Raw genomic sequence first — 24,145 nt, 5'->3', positions numbered from 1 at the left:
TTACATCAGGAGTACTTTACGCCACATGTAAGGTGATAAGCATAATTTTTAACACACACAGATATATGGGGGATATGTAACATAGGTGAGACAAGTTCAGTATGTCTGAAATTACAGCTGGGTCTCCTCACAGCACCTGAGATTCACTTCAAGAGTGATAAATGGGAGCTATACCCTGTCAAACTTATATATTCTGTTCTGGACAGTCACTGGTATCTAAGGCTCCTGGTTGCTTTCACATCTGTTCTAGGGCTACCCGGGCTGCCAAGATAAAATGTGAGAATAGTTTTTACAATAGTGGTGTTCAGGGGGTATATATTATTTAACCTGTGGCCCACAGCAAGAGTGCTGTTAATGTGTTAATGTGTGTTAATGGATGGAGTAGCAGCAAAATACCGGTATGGAATCTATCTTGTTTAAGGTTCCATTATGTGACAATCAAAAGGAAGTCTGCAGAATGTACAAAGGCCTGCTAGGCTGTAAATGAATTTGTTGTGCTCTTGATGTAATCCAAGGGCTTGAGAAATGACAGTCAGAAATGTATGTGGCAAACTGATGCTATGTTAGTCAGTCAATCACGTTATTCAATCTAAAGAACACATAGATCATACAAGTACAGGGAAATATTAAAATATATAATTTAGCAAAATATCATATATAAATATCTAAAAAGAAAGAACATTCAAACATGTTAAAAGACATAAAATTACAATCAACATAGACGGCATAGGAGCTATTATTCCTGCTTACTGGTGCAATGTCCTAGATGTTACGATGGCGAACCAGATCCATATTCCCATACTCCTCTATGCAGTTGATGCAGTGCTAATTGCCCGCACTGGCACGGCACTCCAGAAACTCAGAGTACGTGAAATTTATGCAAAACCTTGATCCACAAGTTAATGAAGCAAAATCTTTCATTATAGTGATTGTCCAGCAGACAAATAAATTACTGTTCTTTCACATAGCAGGATGCAAAGTCGTACAGACAGACACCTTCTCTTATTTAGGGGTCTTGTTTGATAGAATAGCCAATTGGACATACATGGTAGCCAACAGAGGATTATTACTGGAAAAGGGGTTAACTCCATATACTCCTTTATTAAAAAACTGGGCTCTAAGCCCTTGGACGCTATTGAAAAGATCTATATGGCTAAATCCATTTCTGTAGCTGCATACGGGGCAGGGTGTGGGGTCATACAAATCCAGACTCCCTTCAAATCATAGAGGACATCTTCTTGAAAAAATGAATAGCTCTTATCATAAGTTGCTCTAACTTCAATTGCCATCTTGAGCTGGATGTCCCTTATTTATTCGATCAGGTACGTCTAGCTCTGATTCTTCAATGGCATTCAGTATAGAGAAGGGAATCTGTTAATTTTACACAACATATTATTGGGGATTTCCTAACGCTTGATTACGTACATAAGAATTCTTGGATTCTCAATGTTAAAAATGCCCTCATTTCTCTGGGCTTACAATCACTGTTCGAGACCCCTGCTACCTGCCGGTCTATCAGAAGTTATTTTGAACTAAAATGGACAGAGAGAGCTATAAAAGCAATTTTCATAAATCTACGGTGCTGTTTTACCTGAAGGTACCGGTTATCTCTGATGGGTCAGCCTCCTACTTGACTTTTGTGACAAATCCCTGCCATCGATTTGTATGAGTAAGGTTTCGTTTAAACCTTATTCCCTGTAAGATGGGTTATACTGTAGAAACCTTTTCCCCTCAAGCATTGCCAGCCTGTCTGTGTGACGGAGTGTATCCTCAATCAAACTTTCACTTTCTTTTCTTCTATACATTTTATGAGAATTACCACAAAACTTTTATTACTCCAGTTTTGGAACTTTCATAGATTCACATGCTTGAATCATTGCCAATCGTCATGATGGTAGTCCCTGGTATTTAAAATAGTAGTAGTAGACTTAGTAGAAGTAATAGTACACTGATAGGTATAAACTAGTAAGGCATAGGCCTCTCAGTTTATTAGCCTAGCATGGTCATTATTAAAGAAGAACCAACCAATCAGCATCAGTCACCCTCGAGATCCCTCCAGAGAGAAGGTCAGCACCTCAGATTTTCGAGCACAAGTGCTAACACAATTATGCCCCAAAAAACGAGGTGAGACTCCCCTGGGGAGGAGGATGGGTCGCATGTCAATCTATGAAAGCTTCCAATACTGGAGAACTATAGTTAAAGGTAAGTAACTTGTTTCTTTCTCCAGTAGTGGAGCTTTAATAGATTCACATGATTGAATCAGAATAGTAAGCAGTTGGTAGCACATTTACCATAGTCTTTAGAGCTTAACCAAAATATGTATCAGTAAGACTTGCAAGCAGTCAACAAATAATATACGAGATTACAATAATAGAAATCAATAATACAAAAATTCCTGTAAACGCAGCATAGTAAACGGTTAGACATGTGGAAATGTGATACAGAAGAAGAGGAAGGAGGGTAGACAGGGGTGGCTAACCTCAGTGGCACATATGACAAAGTACTGCTTGACCCACTGCTGTGTCATTTAGTATTGCTGAGTCTAGGCACTAGTCCCGGGTGGATATGTGTCTTCTCTTCCATGTTACAGCCCGGCAAATCTCTGTAAGCGATGCTCCCACAAATAAAGCTCGTGGAATGGGCTCGGACTCTAGCAGATAGAGGTCTTGCTGCTTTGTGATGACAAAAGTTTATGGCACTTGCTATCCATCTAGATATACTCTGTTTGGAGAGCGGGAAACCTTTTATGGGCGCACTGTATGCAACAAATAATTTAGATTACTTGCGGAAAGGTTATGTGCTTTGTAGATAAACTTTTAAACGACGCCTGACATCCAGTGAATGCTGAGCCCTCTCTGCCGATGTTGATGGATTCGAGAAGAAGGTTTTTAGCACCACTGGTTAGTTTAGGTGGAAATCAGAGGGAACCTTGGGAATGAACTTAGAATTTGTGCGTAGCAGAACCCCATCCATTTTGAATTGTAAAAAAGGTTCCTCTATTACAAAGGCCTGAATCTCACTGACCCTTCTGGCAGATGTCAAGGCAAGGAGTAAAGCCAATTTCCAGGACAGGAACTTTTATAACAGCTGTGTGAATTGGTTTAAACGGGGGTTTGATTAATTGCGATAGGACAGTGTTCAACTGCTACGTTGGAGGTGGAGGTCTTATCGGAGGAAACTTCTGAAACAGTCCTTTGAGAAATTCTCTTATAGCTGTAAAGGACCACAGAGGTGGAGAGGAAGGTGATCTTCTATATCGGGAAACAGCCACTAAATGAACCTTTATTGAACTATGAGCCAAGCCCGATTTTGCCAGTTGTAACAGGTACGGTAAGACTTGTTCTGGAGAGGAGGACAATCTCTCTTGATGACACCAGATGCAGAAGCGTTTCCATTTGAGACGGTAAGTCTTGTTGGTACTCTCTGCCCGCGCCATGGCTAGTACATCTCTACACTCACTAGAAATGTTCAGGTGTTGAAACGGATTGTATTCAGGAGCCATACCGACAAATGTAAGTTCTTGAGATCCGGGTGAAGGGCCTGGCCCTGGTTCATGGTCAGAAGATTGGGGAATACTGGAAGTCGAAGGTGTGGAACCTGCGATAGAAGAAGCAGTTATGTATACCAGTGCTGACGTGGCCACTCCGGAGCGATGAGTATCAACTTGCATGGTTCGGTTCTTATCTTCCTCATAACTCTTGGGAGAAGAGGAATGGGAGGAAAGGCGTAGGCAAAGACGCCAGACCATGCAATCGAAAAGGCATTCCCCCATGACCCCTGTTGGGGATGCCAACTTGTGTAGTACTGGCATTTGCAGTTCTGGTGAGTTGCGAACAGGTCCAAGTCCGGCCTGCCCCAGATCCAAACTATGTCCTGCAGCATTTGGTAGTGAATCGCCCATTCCTGACATGATGTTGTCAACCTGCTTACAGTGTCTGCAATCGTATTCTGATGTCCCGGGACATGCTCTGTTCATAAGCGGACTCCGTGAGCTATGGCCCATTCCCAAAAGACCTGAGCCTCTCTGGAGAGATGGCGAGACTTCGTGACGTCTTGCTTGTTTATATAGTGTATCGTAGTGGCATTGTCTGTCCGGACTAATACAGATGAGTTGCAAATTCTGGGAAGGAATGCCTGTAAGGCTAGATTCACCGCTTTCAGTTCCAGCATGTTTATGTGGGGTTGAGTTTGATTCCACTTGCGGTTTACTTTAAGTTCCTGGAGATAAGCTCCCCATCCCTCCAAGGACGCATCCGTCATAACCACTAGTGGAGCAGCTATTTGTTGCAAGATAAGCCCCACTGACAGATGGTTCTCGTCTATCCACCACCCTAGGGCTTCCACCAGGCGTGGAGTTACGTTGACGATGTCATCGAAGGATCCTGTTGATCGGACCCACTGCTTTTCCAGCTCTTCTTGAATTGAGCGCATCTTGAGATGGCAGAAAGGAACCAGTGGTATGCAAGACGACATCATTCCCAAAAGAGATTTGTAAAGTTGTACCGAAAGACATTTTTCTTCTGATGAAATTTGCCGGATTGAGAAGTGGCTGTTGAGGTTCTTCCGTAGGACTTGGCTTTAAGGAGACTGTGTCTAAATGAGCTCCTAGATAGACAATTTGTTCGATTGGATTTTTGTAGGTTGATCGCAAGACCCAATCTCTTGAAGAAAGTAGTGCATGCTTTTGTGGACTTTATTGCTGCTGTCTTGGACGGGGCCTTGATCAGCCAGTTGTCCAGATTTGGAAAGACTTGATGTTGCTGTTGTCTGAGGAACACTGCGACTGGAGCCAGGCACTTGGTAAAAATCCAGGGAGCCGACTTCAGACCAAAGGGAACTACTTTGAATTGGTAGTGGAGCCCGGATACCACAAATCTGAGGTATTTTCTGTGTTTTGAATAAATAGGAATGTGGAAGTAGACCTCCTGGAGGTCTAAAGTTGTCAAACTCTTGTCGATTTAGGAGCTTCAGCACTTCTTGCAATATTATCATTCGGAACGATTGCTTCCTCAAGTATAGATTTAGACTTCGGAGGTCTAAAATTGGTCTCCACTGCTTTAACTTCTTTCCGACCAAGAAGAAACAGGAATAGAAACTTGTGCCCCTGCCGTATAATGGGACCTTTTCTATTGATCCTTTTTTAAGCATGTTTCTGACCTCCTGCTGAAGTCCTTTGAGATGCCTGTGGGCGGACCTTTGAGAAGGGGTTGTAGGTGGTTTCTGGATAAATTCTAGTGTGTGTCCGAATTGTACTAGGCGAAGGACCCACTGGTCCATAGTAATGGACTGCCATTGGTGGAGGTAGTGGGAGATATTGCCTCCTAGGCGGGTAGGATGAGTTGGACATAAATGTGAGGAAGGAAGAGATGGAGCCTGTGGTATATTATTGCCGATGGCTAGTATCCTTGCCAGCTGGTGGGGTTTTCCCCCATTTGGTCTGATGTAGGATGATTGAGGTGGCTGCCTCTGTTGGTACTGAGGCCGGTATGATTGAAATGTCGAAGAATATGCTGGGTACCCGTATTGCTGATATTCCCCTCTATAGGATGGCTGTCCTCTTCCCCTAGAACTTCGAAAAGGAACTTTTCTGAATTGCAGCGTCCCCAATGACTTGGCAGTATGTGTGTCTGCCTTGATGGTTTTGAGGGCCTCTTCTACATGACTACCGAAAAGAGCTTCCCCATCATATGGAAGGTCCAGTATTTTATTTTGAACCTCTGGGCGGAAGGAGGTGGCTTTGAGCCATCCCTGCCTGTGCAAAACAGCAGCTCCAACCAATTGCCTAAATCATGTCACAGCGACATCCATAGCTGAATCAATTATCTCATCGGATGCCCTCTCTCCTTCATGCAGAATCTTTTCTGCTTCTTTCTTCACATCTTCCGGCAGCTGGTTGATATATGAGATAATGTCCGACCACATTTGGCGGTCGTAGCACCCTAGAATTGCCAGGGAATTTGCAGCCTTAACCGTTAGTGTAGACATCGCTGAGAACCTCTTGCCAATGGAATCCAGACGTCTGCCTTCTCTGTCCGGGGGTGCAGATAAAGGCGCTGCAGGATTTTTGGAGCGTCATTGGGCAGCCTGCATTACCACCGAGTCTGGTTTTGGATGACCTGTGAGACACGCTGGGGCGTTATCTGTGGTTTTATACTTTTTATCAAGACGTGGCAGTACCGCTGGCACCAAGGCTGGGTTTTTCATGACCCTGATACCTTCATCCCAGATATAATCTATTATGGGAATAACTCTGACTGACTTTCGAAAAGGCTCTATAAAATCGTATAGCTTGTTTGGATGGCATGGGTATCTAAGACTAAATCTAAATCTTTTCGCTGTACGCTCTAACAAGTTGTTATCCTTTGATGGGGAATGTACCGAGGTGTTGGTGAGGCAGGCGATGACATTCTGTAATCATCCCATTCCAAGGCTGTGTCATTCAATTCCCCCTCTTCATCTGAAGAGGCTGGTTCCTGGAGTGGAACAGTTTGTGGAGTACTCGGGACCGATAACACAGCAGGAGTATTTAGTCGTACAGGTGATGTCACCTAAGATGGCGGAGGTCTATTGGCTAGCCCTGACGGAGGAAAGCGTTGCCTGTAATCTTGTAGCATGAACTGCGAATCAGATAACAATGCAGAGGGCATAGTAACCATTTCTTCATGAGACTGCTGGTGTACTTTTGCAGGCTGCATAAAATAGGTGATATAGCTGACACTTAACGTGAAATTCCGATGGGCTATAAGCGTCCCCAAACGGACCAATATCTTGATAATAGAGGTGTAATTCTACTGGGCGAAGTGTGCTTTGGTGTAATTCCCAGTTCCTGTGGCTTTTCCGGTGATTTTTTCTTCATAGACACAATTATCGTCGACGACAGTGTCAACGACGATGTCTTCAGTTCCAAAGTTTTTGCCACAGTTCTCGGCAGTGATGTTGTCGACGACAATGACTTCGATGACCGTTGTGGTTTCGTTGACGGTAGAGATCTCGTCGACGCCTGTGATTGCTCCTTTGTCGACGGCTTCTTCACTGATGATATCGTTGACGGTGGAATGCTCGGCGGAGAGGACTGCCTCGTCGACCGCTGTAGTTTCGCCGATGTGTCCGTCGACGACAACTTCATCCACGATATCTTACTCGATGACGGCGGTGCCAGCATCTGTTTCGTCACCGACGACGAGTGCTTCGTAGATGATGCCTTCTCCTTAGTTATTAGAGGAATGGTCAATGAAATTGGACCCTGCGTCGACGATGTCAAGGATGTCGTCGACAATGAGAGAGCCATAGAACAAGTTGTCGACGTGCCCACACTGCAGCCTCTCGTCGGCGAAATGGTTGAAACACACTCCTTCACATGAGAACTCGCAGATGGCTTGTCAGAAGAGGGTCTTTTGAATGTCAATTTAAGTTGAGCTGGAGGTGTATCTGGCTCAGAAATAGTCTTAGGTAGCTGCTCTTTTTATGTGAGTGCCCTTACTGAGCTCAGAGGTAGATTAGTGAGGACTTCTTGGCGCATTTCTTAACAGGTTCCTTATCTGACTGTGAAGGATCCCTGGCCCTTTTTGAGGTCTTTTAGACGTTTTAGAGGAGGTTGACTGCTCACTTTCTGTATTTGATACAAGATCAGACCTAGTTTTCAATTTCTTTTTAAAAAAATGATTTCTGTTTATTAGGCAGCTTGTAATAACAAATAAGCAACAGCCCAATCTTAGGACTACAATTCACATTGAACTTTAGCCGATACAAGCCTTTTTTAGATATAAATCGGCAGTCAACAGATACATATGTACTTGAAGCAGAAGTACTGTAATAACATGGTACAGTCTAAACTCCCTTCACTTATACTGACCCCTCACAGAGAACCCGTCCCCACCCATCCCCCCCCCAATAAAGCGGCTGGTAGGACATTGCACATCGATGACACAGCACTGAGCAGAATGCATTCTAATAAATGACAGATAACACTAATATCGTGGTCCGTGTTCTCAAAGAAAAAAACTCTCAGTGAACATTAGCAGTGCACTATACATTTACAACAAATTTGGTTGAGTAAATAACTAGCTCGTGAGAGGCGCCCAGAAGTCCTTGGGGCGCGAGGTTTCAGGCAACTCCTCAGCATATATCTCCAATTGGTCTCTGCAATAAATCAAATCCCTGAGCCAGTTTTTTACAGTGGGAGTTGTTTTTGCCCCCCAGCAAAGTGCGATAGACCTCTTTGCAAACAGAGTAGAGACAGCAACTATGTGCCTGTTGCATGGTTTCAACTGCTTCACAAATCCTAGTAGGCAGAGTTCCGGCTCACACTGTACCCGTTCCAGCACAACCTCTGTAAGAATATGTACAACCTTGGACCAGAAAGCAGAGACCCCAGGACAAGTCCAGGACATGTGTAAAACATCAGCGTCAGCTTGCCCACACCGTACACAGTTAGCATTCTCACGCAAACCATACCTATGAAGTTGTAATGGGGTATAGTAAAATTGATGCAAATATTTAAAATGAATCAACCGCAAGCTACAGTTTGCCGTGAGACGACCTGTCAATGCACAGCAGTCCTTCCACATTTCGAGTGAGTGCATTTCCTAGTACTCGCTGCCATCTACAATAAGACAGGTGTTGCTCAATCTCTCTCTCCCGCAATGAAGCATTATATAACTTGGTAATGAGGCCTTTACGTTCCTCCCCTCCCAGCATCTTCTGCATCGCCTGCAGAGTAGCCGGTTCTGTTGGATAGTCCGGATAAACAGATTTTATAGCTTGTCGCACTCTAACATAGGTGAAGTCTAGCATAAACCCTCGATCTGTGGAACCCTGTATCTCTTTCACTGTCTTGAATCGACCGTGTGTGTAAAGATCTCCTAGCGTGGATATACCAACAGAAGCTAGTGCCTTCAGCGCTGGTGCCTCCCTCGCCGCAGAAATGTCCGGGTGAGAAGCCAGAGGCAAGTTCCGGGCATATATATAGGAAAGTCCAGCCCGCTTAGCTAGCATTATCCAAGCCCAAGCAGTGCATAACACTGGACTAATTTCAGTCCTAGGACCCCCCGATCCTCCAGAGAGGGTCGCTGCCTGTAAGGGCATGGGTCGGATAGCGTCTGCTTCAATCGCAAGATGGGGTAAAAATCGCGCCGGGTAATGCCAATAATGTGCAAAGTGCGCCTGAGCGCATAAATAATAAAGATAGAAATCCGGAGCTTCAAATCCACCCCATTCAAAGGGTTGCACCAACACCTCCCAACTACATCTAGGTTTTTTCCCAGCCCACACAAAGGCAAGCAGCACTGATTGTAATGTCTGGAAGAAAGCTATGTTCAATTTGATGGGTATATTAACAAAGAAATAGAGTAGCTTAGGCAGGAAGGTCATTTTAATGGCTGCAAGCCGATCTGCAAGAGAGAGCGGCAAATGTGCCCATCTGTCCGCCTTCTCAGTTACATGTGTGATGGTACGGCCATAGTTCTCCGCAATTACCTTTTCAGGGTCCCTGTGCAGCCAGACCCCTGGATACTTTAGCGGTTCCTGAGTCCACATCAGAGGGAAATCTAGGTCTATTTCATTGGTACTAGCCATCAACGGAAACACCACAGACTTCGACCAGTTGATTCCCAGGCCTGAATAGCGCTCAAATTTCACATATTCCCGCAAAAGGGCCAGTAGAAAAACGGCAGGCTCCCGGACATATAGCATCATATCATCTGCATATAATGACACCACCAGCGGCCTCTGTCTGAATCGCAGTGCCACGTGCGCATGTAGCTGTCTGACCTTACACGGTAAAGGTTCCAAAGCCAGCGAGAACAGCATTGGTGATAAAGGGCATCCCTGCCGCGTACCTCTTTCTATAGGGAGCGTCGGGGAGACCCACCCATTGACCCGCACCCTCGCAGCTCGATTCGTGTAGAGGACCTGGAGCCATTTAAGAAAAAAAGGAGGGAAGCCCATGCGTTTCAATACCGTAAACATGAAGTCCCACCGGAGGGAATCAAAGGTCTTTGCGGCATCGAGCAGCACAGCCACCGCCTGAAAGTCAGGTTCAAAGTAATGCAGCGTAGAGAACACAGTGCGCAGCTTATGTGTTGTAGACCTAGCAGTCACAAAACCAGACTGGTCTGGCAGGACCAACAGAGGGATCAATGGCTGCAGCCGGGTAGCAATCATCTTCGCTAAAAGTTTGGCATCAATATTTATAAGTGAAAGGGGCCTGTACGATTCGCATCGGTTGGGAGGCTTGTCAGGCTTCAGCAAAGTTACTATTAGAGCCTCCCGTAACGTAGGTGGGAGGTGCCCTGTATCATAAGCTTCCACAAATACTGCCAAAAGGTGAGGCGCTACATCATCAACATATATTTTATAGAATTCACTCGGGAATCCATCTATACCAGCCGCTTTACAAGTGGGTAACGCCATGATGGCGAGTTTGACATCTTTCTCATCAAAGGGCTGCACTATATATTCCCTGTGCGCATTGGAAAGCCACCCCAACGCCACATCATCAAGATAAAAGTCTATTTCTTCTGATGGAGGACCTTATTTAGCAGCATATAGAGTAGTGTAAAATCTTAACAAAATATCGGTAAGCTCAGAGTTCAAATAATGCGTTTCCCCGTCTTCATCTACTAGCTCCTTGATATGGTCCTGACTACAGGGTTCCGACAATTTATGTGCTAATGAGCAACTCGGACGTCCCCCCTCACCATAATAACGAGCCTTTGCTCGCCGGGAACTGTGTTGCAATACCTGATCAACGGTATCATTGTATTCAGAGACCAGGTCCCTAATTTTAGCCAGTAAAGGAGAAAAGGGGTTCGACTCATAGTCGCGCTCAAGTGTGGATATCTCAAGCACCAGCTTATGAATCCTGCGTCTAATATCCTTCAATACCCCCGCCTGCGCTCCAATACATGCACCCCGCACTGTCGCCTTAAAAGCCTCCCATAAGGAACCAGCGTTATCCACGGTCCCCTCAATTTCACGGAATTTTTTTTAAATAGCTTCCTCAACAGTCTGCTTAAAAACTGGGTCCGCAAGCTCAGCAGGTTGCAGTCTCCATGCAAATGGCGGTCTCTCACAAAGAGGTATCTGCAATGCTAGAACTACCGGAGAATGATCCGATAGTGTGTGTGGTTCGTGCCCCACACTTGCAGCCCAAGTCCCAACCATTTCAGACACAAGCCAGTAATCAAGACGGGACCAAGTCCCATGTACCGAAGAGACAAACGCACTTTCTCTGTACCCTGGGTGCTGGAGCTGCCAAATATCCAGTAAGTGGCCCGCATCCAGGAGTCCAAGAATGGCCTCCGCCGCCTTTCTGCTTCTACCTGCAGTCTTTTCCGTTCTATCTATGGAGGCGTCCAAACACACATTAAAATCCCCTCCCCAGATTATTTCCGCAGATGGATACGACGCCACACATCAGAAAAGAATGAGGGGTCATCTATATTTGGCCCATAAACATTAACCAATAAAACCAGCTTATTCCCCATTTGGCCATACATAATCGCCACTCGCTCCTGGTCATCCACATCTGTCTTAAGCAATGTGAAATTAATTCCTTTTTTTATAAGTATCACTCCCCTTGAATAGGTTGAGTAGGACGAGTCAAGTCTTACTGCAGCCCATTTCATACCTACGCGCTGCGCTGAAGTCTTAGTTAAGTGCGTCTCTTGAAGAAAAGCCACAGACACTCCCAATCTATCCAATTGAGCAAACACTAAACAATTTTTTTTCGAAGAATTAAGACCACGGACATTCCAAGTAACAAACTTAGTTACATCACTCATACTATGCATTGATCAGTCAGATAGAAACGTAATGCAATGCCATCAATGAACACGTAAATTGCAATATTCTTCAGTACTACACAATCCCATCCAACCCAGCCCACCCCCATCCCCAAACGTACCCCCCACCCACTTCGGCTACCCCAACTCACCAAAGCCATCCCAAGTGTAGCTAACCAAACCATAGAAACCATTCCACAACACAGCATAACGTGGGGTATTCCCATATGGGGGCGTCAGAGTGCTACAGTCCTCCCACTTCGTAGGAGGTGTCTGATCAGGTCTATTACCTGTGTTACAGTATACAGTTGAATACTCAAAAACTTGAGGCATCTCCAACCTTTGGTATTTCCGATAGACAGCACATCCGGGTGTTGCCAGCCCCGGTAACAACTTTTTTAACAATACACATATATAGTTGGCAAACTATAAGGCAACATTGCCACACAGCACACTACTGTTACATCACAACTTCTAGGCTATGATGATCAGTCGGCCTCCTCCGCCTAGCGTCTGCCTCTCGGCGGTGTCGTTTCAAGTGATTCGCGTGGTCCATCGCCGCTTTGGGGGTGGAACAAATCTTGAAATTCCCCTCCGGCCCCACACGAAGTCTTGCAGGATACAACATGGCGTAAGGGATATTTTCAGACTGCAGAAATTTTAACTGCACCATACTCTCGCCTCGCAGCTTGTACCGCAGCCGTAAAATCAGGAAAGAAGGACAAATTATTTCCTTGGTCGTTGATGGTACCTTTTTCTCTAGCTAATCGCAAGACAGTGTACCGGTCTCGGTAGTTTAATAACCAAGCTATTATGGGGCGAGGGGGAGCCCCAGGAACCGAGTGCACCGCTAGGGAGTGGTGAGCGCGCTCCACAACAAACATGGATGACAGCTGCTCAGAACCAAAACTATCCTTAATCAGTGTTTCAATGAATTGTTCCATCCACCCTGTATTTGTCGACTCAGGCAGGCCCGTTATGCGAAGATTGCTCCTCCGCGACCGGGCCTCCAAATCCTCATTCTTGGTCTGTATTAGGGACAGCACCTTTTCCATATTCAAAGTGTTATTGGTTATTTCACCCAGACCTGCCGCCGCATTCGAGACCCTCTGTTATACCTCTCCCATTCTCGTCGATTGTTTTTCCAATTGCGAGGACATGTGGTCTAGGCGATGGTTTATAGTAGCCATGCTACCTTCTATAACCTGTATGCTTTTTATGCATGGCCAGAAGTGTGGATTCCAGATTGGAGGGGCTATCTCCCTGCCCATCGCCTCCAAATCAGAAGCCGCCTTTTGCTGGGTCCTGCCCGATTTTCGCGCCTCAAACGTGAGGCGAGGCTGTGACTTGTCTGGCTTACCCATGGCGAACAGCAGGAAATGTAAAACACTCAGTCCTACCAGGCTATGGTCCAAAGGCTACTAGCCGCAGGCAAGCGGGAGTAGCCCTATACTGCAACACTCAATTGTATGCCAGTCCTTTTCAAATAAACGCTTCCACACCTGGTGAACAGGATCAAAGTGCCATTATGCAGCCAGATTATTGAGGCAGACAACCCTAGCACAAATTCACAAGGTCACAGGTCTCCAGATATGTTAAAGATTCAGGCCCCCAGGCCAGGCAGGTATCTATCACCCAACAAACAGTCCCAAAGACAGGTTACAGGTCACTTTGCCAGTCGTCACAGACCTTATAATACAGCGATCTCCACTATTCAAGCAGACACAGCTCGACACGCAGAATAACAGCTGCCAGCAGTGCCAGTAAGGCAGCTGTGTGTATCCCAATCCCAGTCCGTCAGGCAGGACCTCCTAGCGCCGACAATGGCCTCAAATATGTTAAAAGTGATGAGTCAATGAAATTGCAATGCACCTTCAGGCTCACCCTCAGTTTAAGCACAGCACACCTTCCCAGTGCAGCCTGTACAGCCTATTGGCAGCCCTCCACAGGTATCACGCATTCATAAGCATCCGGCACCCAGAGACGAGGGCCTCACCGCCACAGCGCTCAGTAGTCTCCCCCTGGGCGGAACAGCCGCTGGCACGGCCCCCAGGCAGCTGCACACGGCCGCGCACGCAGACCTCCGGCGGCAGGCCACGGCACGAATCCCGGGCCCACACCCACCTCCGCAGCCGCAGGCCAAGGACCGGGCCACACTCACCGACCTCAGCCCACCGCGGGCACCGCCGCACCTGCACCTCCGGGGCTCGACATCTTCCGAAGGATTTTCAGCGCCTCACATCCGCCATCCAGGTGCCAGGCCGCAATGCCGGATCCACAGGTAGGCCGCAGCGAGGAGCGGCCGCAGCTAGGAGCGGCCGCCGCGAGGAGCAGTCGCACCGTCCCCACACCGCTGCAGGACAGTAATGTTGATTCACCCCAACGGCAAGCACGGGTCAATGCTCCACACAGCGCGGGGTCACGAAGTCGTCCACCGCTCCAGACACCTCACGGCGCCGAGCCGCTCCAGCCTTCTCGCTCATGCCGCCATTTCGCTGCCACCAGCAGTGAAGCGTCGCCATCCATCCACAGCTCGCCACAGCGTTTTTCCAGCCGAAATTTCACACCATTCACCTCAGGGGCATTGTTACTCCCCGTATGCCAAAGGAGGAGGTTGGATGCCTCGTTATTGCGCAGATTTTAGGCAGATTGCAGATCAGCCGAGCAGAGCTGCACTAAAGCGCGGCCATCTTGGCTGGCGCCCCCCACTAGTTTTCAATTTCTGAAGCAAGATTAAAAGACGTTCTTCTCGGTCCCACAGGGTTTTATTTGAAAATGTATGACACATTTTGTAGTCTGTAGCAGGGTACAAACAATAAATGCAGTCTTTATGAGGGTCCTCTACATAAAGCCTTTCCTTCAAACAAGTGGCACATTCTCTAAAGAGAGCCTTCTTAGCCTTATCAGCCATGGTCCAGTCAAATTTAGCAATCCACTCTATCAATATCAATATGATCAAATTAAAGTACTTTCTGTAGTGGAACCAATGAGGGAGGCGAAACAGGATTTTTGTGCTTCTGAACGTTTATTATGTATATACCCAAAGTTACGGCCCACGAGGAGCAGCGGGAGAGAAAACCGCCGGCTCGCGTCCTCGCGCTCTTCTCGCCTGCCTACCCGCCCCCCGACGTCACAGCCATCCTCGACACCGGATTGGCCAGTGACGTCAGGCGGCGTGCGAGCAGAAACAGGACTACGGGGTTTGACTGCCGTCTAGTACGTTACATCACGTACAACATCTCCCTTTCTTAACAAAATAGAGAACTTTACATAACAATCATCTCATAACAAAATCTTCGAACCTTTTTGGTGCCCTGATATGCCTTGTAGGTCTGCGGGGAGTGATTTGCAGATTGGCCCCCGCGCTGCGGTTGCCCGTACCACCTTGGCTTGCACACATCACATTGCGACTGTCATTCCTCACTGACATGGGGCTGCTGTCGCTATGGCTTTCAGCATCCGCTAGGCCATGGCACGCACTCGTACCGTCCTCAGTGGTCCCATCAATGTCTTCTTGCACCTGCCACTCGTACATACTATCATCGACCTCATTCTCAAGCACCTGGCTGCCTCTCATGATAATCTCCTCTTGACCTGCCCTGAGCCTGACAATGTCGTCCTTGCTCCGCCATCCCCCACCTTCCAAACAGACAGCTCCCTTAGTCACTCCTTGCACTCGTGCAGGGGTCTGGAAAACAGACTCTCCCTTCAACACTCTGGTTGGTTTCTTCACCAACACCCAATCCCCCTGCGCTACCTCTTTGACTTTGGCTCTATTCACCACATCAGCGTACCGCTTGTTGCTTTCCTGTTTGGCCACAATCCTTTCTTTGACCCTCAGCCTCTCATCGGATACATCTTCAGGTTCCTCCCTCATGTCATACCACCTATCAAGTTTGGGAGTAAGCTCGCTCATACACCTTCTCCCTCTCATCAGGTAGAACGGAGTGTGCCCCGTGACAGCATTGGGCGTGTTGTGAAATGTGTGTACCTTGTCCGCCAGAAATGCCTTTACATCCAAATTGGAGGCAATTGCCTGCTGCACACCCTCCTTCAGGAACCTATTCATGCGCTCGACCTGCCCATTGCTCTTAGGGCTGTAGAGCGGGGTTTTCTCCTGCTTGATCCCCAATCTGGACAGGAAGTCTTTCATCTGCCTGGAGACCAGCTGTGTGCCGTTGTCGGACATCAAAATCTTCGGCTGTCCTTCACTAGCGAAGACCCTCTTCAGCTCCCTGATCACTCGTTCAGTGGTAACCTCCCTGACGAATTTGTAGTGGATCCATTTGGAGAAGTAATCCGTAAGGACAATGAGATGTCTGCAATCGTCAGGCAGCAGGGTAAACGGGCCCGCGAAATCAATAGCGACTTTGATCCATGGACCAGCAGGAATGTCCACCAGCTGCAGCGCACTTTTCGCCGTCTTCCAGTGCTTGTCGGCCCTCAAGCATGGTCCGCATCGGTCGATAAAACTGCTGACATCGCCGCACATCCCTGGCCACCAGTAGTATTGTTTGAGTAAGTTCCTTGTGGCGGTAGCGCCCGGGTGACCTTTGTGAGCTAACCGGATTAGTTTATCTCTCAACCCTTCCGGCGGCACAAACAGCTCATGTCTTTTCACGAAGCCGCCCTCGATGGAGCGTTCGGGGCTAACCTGCTGGAAACTTCTGAGCGCACCGTTCAAGTTCCGGATCGGGGGCCAGCGAGCCATTATGTGATCCATCACCCTACGCATAGTCGTGTCTTTCTCTTGGGCCGCCATCCATTCCTCCTCCGAAATGGATCCTTCGCAGATGGCCGTAGCGTCCACCAGCGCCACTACGCACTCCGTGTCATCCATGGATCCGTCCCCCTCGCCGCTGACCGGCAAGCGCGACAAGCAATCCGCCCTGCAATTGAGGCCGCCCTTGATGTGTCTAATGGTGAAATGATACTCCTGCAGCCTGGACATCAGCCGCAAAAGCCTTGAGCTGGCCTTCCCGTTGCCGCGGCCTTCGCCGTCCATCATGTAGATTAAAGGCTTGTGGTCCGTGACCAGTTCGAACTCCATGCCCCACAAATAGTTCCTCAGTTTCTCCACGGCCCATACGCATGCAAGCGTCTCCCTCTCAATGGTGCTGTAATGCTTCTCAACGTCACTCAGTGACCGGGAAATGAAAGCGACCGTGTTCTCCGTCTTCCCATGGAACTGGCAAAACACCGCACCGATACCCTTGGCGCTTGCGTCGACTGTGATCACATTCTGGAATGCCCTGTTGTATGGCTGTAGCACGGGAGCAGCCACGATGGCCTGCTTGACTGCATCAAAAGCAGCTTGTTGGGCATGTGCCCATGTGAATTTTTCGTTCTTCCTCAGTAGCTTCCTTAGGGGCTCCACGATGGTCGCATATCCCTGCATGAATTTGGAGTAGTATTCGCTGAGCCCCAGGAACGATCGTAGGGCATCTTTGTCTCCGGGACACGGGGCATCACGTATGGCCCTCACCAAATCATCTTTAGGCGCAATGCCTTCCGCGGTCAGCACGTGTCCCAAGTAGTCGATCCTGCCCTCCACGAACTTGCACTTGTCCTTGGAGACTGTCATCCCTTTGTCGCGCAGCACCCCCAGCACTTCTCCCAGCAGCTCCAGGTGCTCCTCTTCACCCGCCGTGTGGACTAGAATGTCGTCCTGGAAGGCTTCCACCCCCTTCATGTCGCCGAAGAGCAAATCCATCAACCTTTGGAAGACGCCGGAAGCTGAGGCGAGGCCGAACGGAAGGCGGACGTACCTGTAGGCTCCGAACGGGGTAACAAAGGTGGTAAGTGCCTTGGACTCCTCCGTGAGGCACACCTTGTGGTATGCGGACTTCAGATCTATCAAGGTGAAAAATCGCGACCCAGATGTAGAAGACAGGATCTCTTGGATGTTGGGTAGAGGGTGGCAGTTCACCAGAATGTTTCTGTTCAAAGATCGCAGGTCCACACATAGCCGAATGTCCCCTGTCCTCTTTTTCTTGGACACCACGATTGCGGACACCCACTCTGATACACCTGCTTCCTCTATCACTCCCTCCGACTTCAACCTATCTAGAACAGCCTTTAGCTCCCCCCTGACAGAGAGGGGAACAGACCTGACCTTGTGTTTTATCGGCACGGCATCCTCCTTCAGTCGTATAGCGTGCACGAATCCTCTCACACGCCCTACCTTGTTTTCAAACACAGACTCAAATTTGCCGATGACCTCAGCTAAGCCCTCATGTAAATCATCCGGCTGCACGTAGCCGACCCAATCATCCCTCAGGACTATGGGATCATCCGCCCCCGGGACTAGCATCCCCCCCAGCTTGGCCAGATCCTTCCACCCCACCAGGCTCCTCCCTTTCTCAGCCACATAGATCTTCGTTCTCACTGTTCGCCCCCTGAAGGTGAGGAAGTCCCAGAAGTACCCCATCATCTCTATGTCTTTCTCCCCAAACGCCTTCGGGTTCACATCCGTCTCATGCAATTTCACACCTTGCCACTTCAACTCATACGTGGTGTCAGAAATCAGGGTAATGGGGGAACCAGAATCGGCCGTAAATGGCAGCTCAACTGCACCAATCAGAACGGAGCCAATAGGCCCCTTCACTCTCCCATCTTCAGCATCAATGGACAATACAATGTCCGCATCAGTATCAGCATCGCAGTCGCTCACCGAGCTCACTTTCATGCCCCCACCAGGTCTCCTGGCTTTGCATACTGCCGCGAAGTGGCCCACTTTCCTGCACTTAGAACAACTTTTGGACAGCGCCGGGCATGTCCTGCTATCCGCCAGGTGATCCCTTGACCCACACCTAAAACAAGCGAGTGGCTTCCTGCCCCCCCTTTCTCGCTCGCCACCCTGTCTGGGGTTCTAGATGCACCTCTATGTTTGTCCTGCACAAAGAACACATTAGAAGCCTGGCTCGTGCTCGCAAGTTCTTTCGTGGACACCATGGAACGTTCAACGGCCTTCGCAATGGCCACCACATCCTTCAGCGACGGATTCCTGCAAGAAAGCAACCGTTCCTGCACCTTTTTGGAATGGCAGTAGAACACCACCTGGTCCCTGAGGTAAGTATCAGTCATCTCCCCGAATTCACAGTCTTGTGCCAACACACGTAGACAGGCAATATACTCCTCGATAGTCTCACCTTCCTCCTGCTTCCGCAAAGCGAATTTATGGCGCCCCACCATGATATTACCCTCCTCAGAGTATTGCAGCTCGAGCCGCTTGACCGCCTCCTGGTACACATCTAGAGGGGCAAGGGCCCCCGGAGGGTCCGTATAGACGGGCAAGCTGTCAAAAACCTCCTGGCCTGCTTTCCCCAACAGTCCGAATAGAAGCGACTTCTTGCGTGCAGCGCTATATCCCTCGCCGTCAATGGAGACGATGTAATTCTCAAATGCGCGCAGCCACCCCTTCCACTTCATACACGGCTTACCAGGGGAGTCCAGAAAGAGGGGCGGCACACATATGTTGATGGGTTGCGCCATAGCAGGAGAGCAGGCACACGTGGGACAGCGGCGCAGATCCTGGACAATCCCCACCAAGCTCGGAAGGACACCCCGGTCGCAGGGAGGCAGGAGTCGGGCGCCGCAGCAATCAACGCAGCCTCAGGAAAGTGGAAGTTTACATCATCAGCAGAGAAAGCGCCCCCTCCACAGCAGCTCACCAGTGCAGCTCACGGAGTCGTCGGGGCGAGACAGCACCACAGGACAGCAGGCAGCACTCAGCAGCACACCAGCAGGGCCTCGAGGCAGGAGGCAAAGGCAGGCAGCAGTAATCATCAGCAGGGAATCTTGAGCCTGGGAATCAGCGAGGCGAGACCAGCGTGTAGATTCAGCACATGGGGACATCAGGCAGCAATCAAATCACTCGCGGGCCGTAACGTTCGTTTTAACCCTCGTCGCCATTTGTAGTGGAACCAATGAGGGAGGCGAAACAGGATTTTTGTGCTTCTGAACGTTTATTATGTATATACCCAAAGTTACGGCCCACGAGGAGCAGCGGGAGAGAAAACCGCCGGCTCGCGTCCTCGCGCTCTTCTCGCCTGCCTACCCGCCCCCCGACGTCACAGCCATCCTCGACACCGGATTGGCCAGTGACGTCAGGCGGCGTGCGAGCAGAAACAGGACTACGGGGTTTGACTGCCGTCTAGTACGTTACATCACGTACAACACTTTCCTGACCGGAAATCCTGAAAATGTCCTTTAGAAGAGAAAACTAAGCAGAGCTCAGAGGGGACTCCCTTAGCACAACGTGCGGTAGAAAATCTGAAGTACTGACCTTCTCTCTAGAGGGTTCTAGAGGGTGACTGATGCTGATTGGTTGAGGCAGAACTTTGTTTTTTCTTTAATAAGGACCATGATAGGCTAATAAACTGAGATGCCTAGGCCTTTCTAATCTATGACTATCAATGTACTATTACTTCTACTAAGTCTACTACTGCTACTATTTTAAATACTGGGGACTCCCATCATGACGACGGTGAATGATTCAAGCATTTGAATCTATGAAAGTTCCAATACTGGAGTAATAAAAGTTTTCTGGTAATATTCATAAAATTTACAGAAGAATAGAAAGTGCAAGTTTGATTGGAGATACACTCTGTCACTTGGACAGGCTGTCAAGACTTGAGGGGAAAAGGTTCCCACAGGATAACCCATCTTACAGGGAATAAGGTTTAAACTAAACCTTACTCATACAAATCGATGGCAGGGATTTGTCACAAAAGTCAAGTAGGAGGCTGACCCATCAGAGATAACAGGTACCTTCAGGTAAAACAGCACCGTAGATTTATGAAAATTGCTTTTATATCTCTCCGTGTCCATTTTAGTTCAAAACAACTTCTGATTTATTTTTTGGAGCTAGACCGGCAGGTGGCAGGGGTCTCGAACAGTGATTGTAAGGCCAGAGAAATGAGGGCATTTTTAACATTGAGAATCCAAGAACTCTTATGTGCGTAATCAAGCGTTAGGCAATCCCCAATAATATGTTGTGTAAAATTAACAGATTCCCTTCTCCATACTGAATGCCATAGAAGAATCAGAGCTAGACGTACCTGATCGAATAAATAAGGGACATCCAGCAAGATGTCAATTGAAGTTAGAGCAATTTATGATAAGAGCTATTCATTTTTTCAAGAAGATGTCCTGTATGATTTGAAGGGAGTCTGGATTTGTATGACCCCACACCCCTGCCCCGTATGCAGCTAAGGAAAGAAATGGATTTAGCCATATATATCTTTTTAATAACCACCAATGGCTTAGAGCCCAGTTTTTTTATAAAGGAGCATATGGAGTTAATACTTTTTCCAGTAATAATCCTCTGTTGGCTACCATGTATGTCCAATTAGCTATTCTATCAAACAAGAGTCCTAAATACGAGAAGGTGTCTGTCTGTTCAACTTTGCGTCCTGCTATGTGAAAGAATAGTAATTTCTTTATCCGCTGGCCAGTCACTAAAATGAAAGATTTTGCTTCATTAACTTGTAGATCAAGGTTTTGCATACATACATTTCATGTACTCCTCTGAGTTTCCGGAGTGCCGTGCCAGTGCGGGCAAATAGCACTGCATCATCTGCATAGGGGAGTATGGGAATATGGATCTGGTTCACCATGGGGACATCTAAGATGCGATCTAACAGGGGTGCTTCCACGCTGTTAGTATAATTTGAAAAAAGAAAGGGAGCGAGAACGCAACTCTGTCTAACCCCCCTATTAATGTGGAACCCCCTGGTACACTCTCCCTGGTTTCCATATCGGACAAAAACCGTGGCTTGTGAGTACAGCTGTATTTTAAATAAGATTATTGCCTCATCAATGCCCATCTCCTCCATGATTCTCCATAGATGGGATAGGAAACACAATCAAAGGCTACCGAAAGGTCCATAAAGGCCATTTAGACCTTTTCTTTTCTAGGTATAGTATATTTGGCAATGAGCAGGCTCAGGTTAAGGCATTGACCCTATGTCCCTTTCCCTTTCTTAAAGCCACACTGCACAGGTAACAGGATATTTTTCTGTGTAGACAATTCTTCTAATCTATTTTGTAGCATGTGGCCCAATAATTTAACTGGGCCTTCTAATAAAGAAATGGGCCTATAGTTTTTTGGAACTGATTTGTCTCTTTTTATGGATAGGGATACTGATTGCTGATAGGGCTCCCCTCTAGCGATAGCATTAAAAACATTGGTTAACAAGCATTGCAAAGCCAATAGGTCTCGCCGATGGGAGACCTATTGGATTTGTCAATGGAGTGCGGGTGGTGCATGGAGGTCGACTGAGTGATGGTAGTCAGTAGTGGGCTCCCAGTGAAGGAGGCAGTGAAGAACTTGGTAAGACGAAGACAGGGCAGCAGGAGACAGTGGAGGGTTTTGACATTATTACACTGAAAAGACACTCAATGTTAAAAGACTAGCAGTTTCATCTTAATTTCATGCAAACCAGAAGTCCTAGTGCAAAAATACTTGCTTACATGCCTCAGGATGGGTACGCCCAAGTCAATATGGTCATACAGCACTTTCTTCAAATGCTTATCGTGGGCCAAAAGAGGGGTATTCCACAGAAGTATATTAAAGTCTTCAAAGACACACTCGTGGTCATTGGCATTTTTTTGTGAGTCATTGGCTTATGCTCAACCACAGCATACATTCCAAGCACAACATATTCCTGAATAGTAACACCAGGAGTAACTTTGCTTAAAATAAAGACTTTTCTAAAAAGAATAAAAATGTAAACTATATTTGATATATATATATATATATAGATATATATATAACGTTTTCAGATAGCATTTTGCGCTTCCCCCAGTGTCTTGGAGTGGGCAGTGAACTAGAATCGGGTGCCTTCATGATATATAAATAAGCTTGTGTTTGTGCCAGAGCATGGCCAAAGGCAGAGAAGAGATTAATGTAAAACATTGTATTTCCCTTGTTACAGACTTATTAAATTGCACTACCAGTCCTTACTGGGGTACCACAATCCAGCATGGGTTTTCCTTTCGGGAACCAATATATTCTGGAAGTCAGCATCTTGGATCACTTTAATGAAAGCATTTGGACTAAAGTACCAGATTAGTATGATCTGCACAGATGGTAAAGGAAGTGAAGGGATGTGTGAAATGCCCGGTCTGGTCGCTTATTGGACTAATGTGCCCACTGTAGAGGTGTGTGTTTGACTTCATTGTCAATGGTCAAATTCTGGCAGGTCCACCCAGCCTTTCATCCTTTTGAGGACGATAAAATGAGTACCATTGAGTTGGATAACAATACAAATCTGTTATTCAGCGACAGATACACGTTATGAATGCTGAAGTAATGCCAACGCTTTAAGAGGCCGGTAGCTCCACTAAAGCCAAACTCTACTAATGTAATGTCAGCAAAAATCAACCGTTCACAACTACCTTTCGCCACTCTGGATTTTCTGAGCTTTATAAATCAACTGGAGCCAAAAAAGTAGCACGAATAAACTTATTATAGATGGCCTGTGTCGTGCTGCTTCGCATTAGAATGTCAGCGCACGTTATTTCGGGTCATGTACGTATGAAAAATCTCCGATTATTAGATTTAGCAGAAAAAGGTCGACAATATTTTAGTGCAAAGATTAATGTACACCAGCATGTTACCAAGTGCACATAAAGCCGAAAACAAAAATACTATGATGGGTTTGAGTTGTTCGTGTGACTCGACATTTTTCTTTACACTTGCGGACATTAACTTGACTTCCTCTATACCTCTACTCAATATAAATGCGAGCCTAAAATTAGCATGAGTTAGCGGTGAAAACCTTCACATCCTGAATTAAATAGTCACATCTGACAGGGGATATCCTGCTATATCAGTGAATGTATGCAATTAAAACCAACTGGGCAGGTCACTTAACAAAAGGTACATTGCAGAAAAAAAGGAATTGCGGTTTATTCACAAACTGGCACATGCATCAACAAAGACTTTTGCGATTCCTTAATTGCGATTTTTAAGGAATCGCAATTAAGGAATTGCAAAAGCCTATGCATGTAGAAATCACTATAAAAATAGCGATTCCTACAAATTCCTTAATTGCGACTTGCAAATTGCGAGTCGCAATTAAGGAATGCCGTCCCAATCATTCCTATGGGCCTCCAGGCCCATAGGAATGATTTGGAGATTGCATGAGCAAATTGCGAGTACCAGTAGGTACTCGCAAATTGCTCATGCAATTTCAAGGGTGCAAGAGTGTCAAAATTACACCCTATTGCATCCCTGAAATTGATCTGTGCACATATGTTGCACACACACATGCTCTAAGGGCATGTGTGTGCGCAACATGAAACTTTGAAAAATGCACAAAAGTGCATTTTTCAAAGTTTTTGCAAATTACCAT

At 47.1% G+C, this 24,145-nt stretch overlaps 1 protein-coding gene across 2 annotated transcripts in view; it reads right to left on the bottom strand.

Annotated features, from left to right (window-relative positions):
* DNAH17 (dynein axonemal heavy chain 17) overlaps window positions 1-24,145 on the bottom strand; it is a 14,992,541-nt gene that overhangs the window by 12,668,328 nt on the left and 2,300,068 nt on the right. The window lies entirely within an intron of this gene.

The sequence above is a fragment of the Triturus cristatus genome, chromosome 7, assembly GCF_964204655.1.
Source record: "Triturus cristatus chromosome 7, aTriCri1.1, whole genome shotgun sequence".
NCBI lineage: Eukaryota > Metazoa > Chordata > Amphibia > Caudata > Salamandridae > Triturus > Triturus cristatus.
The sequence above is the reverse complement of the archived record's forward strand: the minus strand, read 5'-3'. Positions and strand labels throughout refer to the sequence as shown.